The sequence below is a fragment of the Dioscorea cayenensis genome, chromosome 7 (genome assembly GCF_009730915.1).
Source record: "Dioscorea cayenensis subsp. rotundata cultivar TDr96_F1 chromosome 7, TDr96_F1_v2_PseudoChromosome.rev07_lg8_w22 25.fasta, whole genome shotgun sequence".
Lineage (NCBI taxonomy): Eukaryota > Viridiplantae > Streptophyta > Magnoliopsida > Dioscoreales > Dioscoreaceae > Dioscorea > Dioscorea cayenensis.
In genome coordinates, this window is record NC_052477.1 from 31650629 (window position 1) to 31657432 (window position 6804).

Sequence of the window (6804 nt, forward strand, 5' to 3'; positions counted from 1 at the left end):
TTTACTTTTTGAAAAAGGTGGATAAACCATTTCATTTATTGAAAATAAGAAGAACACACCGGGAAAAACAAACAACAAAAGAAAAAGCGAGGCTAAGAGTTCTCACAAAGTGTAGAGCTCAGAAATAGAAAATACAAGAGAGCAAATAAAAAAGAAAACAAGGTAAGGCGGTGGGAAGCGAAGAAATCCATTTGGAGTCACAGGACAATCCGAGCTGCGGAGTGGAGTAGATTACTCCCGAGTTCGGGTTGAGGGTCGGTGTTGCGAGTGTAGTCTTGATCCGAGGCACTCGGGGAAGTCGGGGGGCGCTTAATCTTCGGAGAAGCTTCGTTGAGATTTTGCTGATTGGGAAGAGGAGCTGTAAAAATCCAAGCAACCAGCATATTAGAAATTTTGAATAAATTATGAGTAAAAGGTAAAAGCGGTCACGTTGGAAAATCGCGCATATTTCTTTCAGTCAAAATAATCCAAATAATGGCTCTAGAAAGTAAGTCCCACAGCAGTCTAATGTTTGAGTGTAATGAAGGTATCCAGTTGGTCCAGTAACAGTTTACTTTGTCTTCTTTATATGGGTGATGATATATTGAGGTGTATGTTTGGATGGCGACTTCAACCTAATATGTGAAAATGAGTTCCACTGAGAAAGCTAAGGACACCCAGATTAATTTAGAGGTGCCAAAACATCTTCATCATCCTTGTACGTCAAAATAACTGAAGTTGTAAAATTGTATTATGTATAATCCAAAACTTCCATGATTTGTACCAGCGGGGAGCCCTTACTCCTTCTAACAAATCGCTTGTGTAGTAGCTTCTATATATCTGCTAAAACTACAGAACAAGGAACCTTGTTTGTGAGGCATGCTAGTCTGAATGGCCCTGTCAAGGAGAGGAACATAACATGAGGGTGGCCTTTTATTTTCATGAAAACCTCGGACGGATAGCGGTCTGATCTGGGAAGAAATATTTTCGATTAGGACGCACAACCATTCATATTCTCTTTCTAGAAGTATTTAGGCCTTGTTTACCTACCCATACAATCAGTAATCTTGGTAGAGTAAGAATAAGTTGTTCACTGAATTGTCTCAGTAAAAACTGAAGATGTTGAGCTAATTACAGAGGCTAGGGACAGTTGAAAATATATCATGTAGCTTGTTTTATTTATCATTGAGCCATAAATTAAAATTTAATTTTGAACTAAATAAATGGAATTTGAATTCTTTAAAACAAATTAGTTATATTTTAATTTCAAGTTAAACCTAACCAGGCCCATCAAAGCTGGGGCTAATTTCGAGCTCTAGTTAGACTTAATTTCAAACCGAGTTTGAGCTGGGTCTAACCCAATCTTGGCTCATTCACAGCCATAGTATCTTAGGGTTGTTTATTATGTTGGTGATTCATTTAGCAATCAAACAGTAAAACTCAAAATAATACTAATAATAATGATGACAAACTCAGAGATAATTGGATGTGTATTACGAGTCTATCAGGCAGTCTTTTTGTTTTTTCAATCCAGATGTGACTTACACCTTCACTTCTTCCCAAAATTAGTGATTTAATTTAATTGAAGTGCGAACTAAGTTGTAGTGACAAACCACAGAAATTGAGTCTAATTAAGTCAACCCTCATGCAATTAAGCAGAAAAATTCTAGTCTGCAGTCAGTCACATGCAGAAGAAACCGATCAAGCAGCTGCTAGTATTATTGATGTGTGTTTTTTTTTATACATAAACAGAACTATTATGTGTGAAGGCTTGGAAACACAAAAGCATTGGATCTGAATTTATCATAATTTGAAGGGAGATATATCTACCAAAATCTATGTACTTTATGTAGAACTGAAGTAATGTGAGGGCAGACAGCAGGCAAGGCTATAGTTAGTTTGCAAACACCTTATTTATCAAGGCTCTTTCACCTAATAGCAAAAACGACCTCGCATCCTCAAGGAAGGTTAACCCTATAAAGCTTGCCTTGCCTTGCCCTGCCCTGCCCTGTCATTCCATACAGACACATTAATAATTCCCACATAAATAATAGAGCAGGACAGAAGAAGAGAGAACGAGATCATGGAGTCATGGACTAGATCCTTCGTGCTGGTGCTCTGCCTGTGGCCATTGCTTGTTGATGGCATGGCCCGGCACTACAAGTTCAATGTAAGTAATTTAACATGTTAATTTCCCTCAACAGACAATACATACATACAGATACTTGCTGGGCTGTGCCTGCCTGAAAAATCAAGAAATGAAATTCGGTTGGTTGGTTGGTTCAGGTGGTGATGAAGAACACTACGAGGGCTATGCTCTAGTAAACCCATTGTGACGGTGAATGGCAAGTTCCCAGGACCAACCTTGTATGCAAGAGAAGGCGACAATGTGCTTGTCAAGGTCACAAACCACGTCAAATATAATGTGACCATTCACTGGTAAGCAAGCAACTCACTAACAAAAGGCTAGCTCTTTTTCCTTTTCAAATTCAAATTATTACTTCAATGTGGAATGATGAATGACTGGTAATTAATATATACAACTGTATGGCACAATCTCTGTAATTTATTAGGGCATGGGATTAGACAAATTAGGACCGGATGGGCTGATGGGCCGGCTTATATCACTCAGTGCCCAATCCAACCAAAACAAAGCTATGTGTACAATTTCACAATAACCGGGCAAAGAGGCACCCTTCTGTGGCATGCCCACATCCTATGGCTCAGGGCTACTGTGCACGGAGGCATCGTCATTTTGCCCAAGCTTCATGTGCCTTACCCATTTCCTGCTCCTCACAAGGAGGTGATTGTCATCTTAGGTATTATACAATTATACAAACGAGGGATCACCGTCGTCTTACTTTTACAACAAAAGATTTCGTATTCATATCCATAATTTGTCATAATTAAAATTTTGTGTGCTTTGAACCAATGACTCAAAATATTAATAGGAGAATGGTGGAAGTCTGACACAGAAGAAGTGATCAATGAGGCCCTAAAATCCGGTCTGGCTCCAAATGTTTCAGATGCGCACACTATCAATGGTCATCCAGGGCCTATGTCAACTTGTGCCACTTCACAAGGTAAAATATATTGAAGTTTGGTGACTAACAGTAATGATGATTTTCATGTGATTTAGTCTAGCTACCAACTACAAATTGTTGGATGATTTCGAACACGCAGATGGCTTCAAACTGAAGGTGGATAGTGGGAAGACATACATGCTTAGGGATTATCAATGCTGCGCTCAATGAGGAGCTATTTTTCAAGGTTGCTGGGCATCAACTGACAGTTGTGGAAGTGGATGCTGTGTACACTAAGCCATTTAAGACGGATACAATACTGATAGCACCAGGCCAAACCACAAATGTGCTCTTGACTGCTGATCAAGGTGCAGGACGATACCTTGTGACTACCTCTCCCTTCATGGATTCTCCTATTGCTGTGGATAACAAGACCGCTACCGCCACTGTTTATTACACCAACACTGTCGCCACAAGTACTATTACGACCACCAATCCTCCTCCTCAGAATGCAACCCCTGTGGCATCCAACTTCATTGATTCACTCCGTAGCCTAAACTCCGAACAATATCCAGCCAAAGTGCCTTTGAAAGTGGACCATTCCCTTTTGTTCACAGTTGGTCTGGGCATCAACCCATGCCCCACTTGCGCAGCAGGCAATGGAAGTCGGGCTGTGGCAGCCATTAACAATGTGAGCTTTGTGATGCCAACCACTCCGCTCCTTCAAGCGCATTATTTCAACATAAGTGGGGTTTTCACAAAAAGATTTCCCCGGAAACCCTCCCATAGCCTTCAATTTCACAAGCAGTGGTCCAGCAAACAGGCAAACCATGAGTGGGACAAGGCTGTATCCGCTTGCTTATAACTCAACCGTGCAAATTGTATTACAAGACACAGGGATCATTGTCCCCGAAAACCACCCACTTCATTTGCATGGATTTAATTTCTTTGCGGTTGGGCGTGGGTTAGGAAATTATGATCCAAAAACATCTCCAAAAACATTTAATCTTATTGATCCCATTGAGAGGAATACCATTGGTGTTCCCTCTGGAGGATGGACCGCTATTCGATTCAGAGCCGATAATCCGGGTAATTTTTTATTATATTACTATATATTTTCAAATACACTTTTAAGTTGATTTGATGATGTGCTTACCATCACCTTTCCTTGGGCTGTAGGAGTCTGGTTTTTACATTGTCATTTAGAAGTGCACACTACTTGGGGGTTGAAGATGGCCTTTGTTGTGGACAACGGGAAAGGACCAAATGAGTCTTTGTTACCACCTCCCAAGGATTTACCAATTTGTTAAACTAGGCATGATTCTACTGGACAAGATCCTCTCATTTGTCCAAGATTGTTGTAATAATCAGAACCGGGTTATTTTTTTATTTTATTTTTTTTTTTTTTAAATAAATGTGGATAAACCACAACTTTATTGAAAAAATAAAAACAAGGAACATAAGATAAAAGCTTTCACCAGAAGTGAGGAGAATAACTAAGAACGACATGAAAATAAAATACAAGGAGAAAAGAAGCTGGGAAGGCGGAAGACACCGGGTTATTTTTTGAGTTTACCTTTTTTTTTTCTGAATTTTTCTAAATAATATCTATTTGGATGTTAAATTGATTGTGAAAATATAATAACATTTTTCAATAAAAGAGTTGATATTTTATTTTTCATTTATATCAAAATTCGAGATCTAGTACCTATATAAGGGTTGTTCACATTATTTTATTTATTTATTTTTAATTCACATCATATCTCAAAACAGCTTGAAAATAAATAAGCTAAAAAAATGTGAGATGAAATCAATCAATTTTTATTTGATCAAGTGATAATTGTTATGAACAAACTTTCATTATTATTATTTTTTGAATAAAATAGATAAATTATAAATATATTAAAAAATAACAAATACAAACAATGGCTAAATATAAAAAATAATAATAATGATATCCAAAGACAAAATAACTAGCTTAAAGTCTATCACAAGTATATATATATATATAGGCCATTCGAAGTAGAAAAGGTAAGTCGGATATTATTCCATCAAGGATGATTCAAGTACAAAATGAATAATTCTTTTCATTATCTATATAAGTCAAACTAAGAATAATAAAACTTAAAATAAAATATAAAATTTAAATTGAGGTTGGAGAATATATAGATAAAATGCTTCTAGGATTCAAATTTTTGAATAAAAGTGGATAAACCATCGATTTATTAAAAAGAGAACAAAAGTACAAAGTGCTAAATCCTCTCACCGAGTGAGGGGAAAAAAGTCTGAGAGGAGAAAGCAAAGAGGCAAAAAGTAGAGGGAAGTCTAATCAGGCGGAAGACACCATCTGGCATCTCAGGCCTAATTAAAGAAGTAGTAGAAGTAACTATGCCGGAGCAGAGTCTTGGTCGAGATCGCCTGTAGGATTTGAGGCTCTAGCGCTAAAAAAGTTGAGCGAGCGCTTGATTGATTGTGAAGCTTCATTGAGGTTTTGTTGATGTCTGTCGGCTGCTGTTGAGAACCAGGAAAGAAGCATGTTAGCAGTTTTATAAATAATATTGAGATGCGAAGATGCAATCAATTGAAAGATGCGAATATTTCTTTCAAGCCAGATATTCCACAGGATTGCACGGGACGTGAGGTCCCAGAGGATTCGGTGTTGAGGGGCTAAGGATGGTATCCAAATGGTCCACAGAGAGGGGATTGTCTGTGGAAGAGAGTTTGCTTCTAGAATTTGTGAAAAGAGTGCCCGGGATGCGTTTAGAAAAATTCACAATCGATGAAGAGGTGTTGAAGATTTTCGGATGCATTGTGGCAAAGGACATGAGTGTCGGTGGAGTTTTTGGAAATTATAACCTTTTTTTGAAGAGATTAGAGAGTGAGGATTTTGTCCTCCCAGAAGACAACGAAGAGAGTAATTTTGCTTGGGCGGTGATTTTTTTCCGAAAAGGGGATAAAGCGAGTCGCGTGTTCCACCATCAATGAGAAATTTATAAAAGGATTTTCATGTGAATGTGCCATCATCAAGGGTCCAAGTGTGAACATCATCTTGAGTCTGGGAGCAATCAGGGATAATATCAAGAAGGGCAGATAACATGTTGGGGGTGGAAGTGGGAAATAAAAGTTCGGTGTTGTTTAGATACTGCGTGAATTGTCTAATGGTTATCCATGGAGCGGTCGTAATCATTGAATAGATCGGGCCAAGAATCTTTAAGACGAAGCCCGAGATGCCAACGATCATACCATAGTGAAGTGCTAGAGCCGTTTCTGATGGATTTCGTTATGCAAGAACGGAAGGGAGATAATGTGGAAGTCACCCCTGCCAAAAAAAGGATTTGTTTCTGGGTGGGGTATGAGATAGGACTCCAACAGTGTCACTTATGGAATAATTAAGCGTGGATGATTTTTGGCCCAACCGCTATTAGGGATTACAAGTTAATTTCCACCACCACTTTCCAAGTAAAGCGTTGTTGAAGGTCCGAGGTTAAGGATTCCCCACCTCCCATATCCCGAGGTCTAGTGATCCTACTCCGAGCAATCAATCGACTCCTTTGGGGTCCCGTATGGGGCCTTTCCAAAGGAAATCTCTCCGGATTTTATCAATATCTTTGATCACCCAAGCGGGAGCTTGAAAAACCCGACATCCAAAGAAATGGGGACGGGCTGAGAGAGCGAGTTAAGGAGCGTTAAGCGTCCACCAAGTGAGAGGTAATTCGCCTTCCAAGAGGTGAGCCTGGAGCGAACCATGTTAATGAGTTTCGCCCAATCCAAGAGGTGAGCCTGGAGCGAACCAAGTGAGAGG

General features: G+C 39.1%; 1 pseudogene; it reads left to right on the top strand.

The window, feature by feature from the left end:
• The first annotated feature begins 1994 nt into the window (after positions 1-1994).
• On the top strand, positions 1995-4683 carry LOC120265956 (annotated as a pseudogene).
• Positions 4684-6804: the final 2121 nt, after the last annotated feature.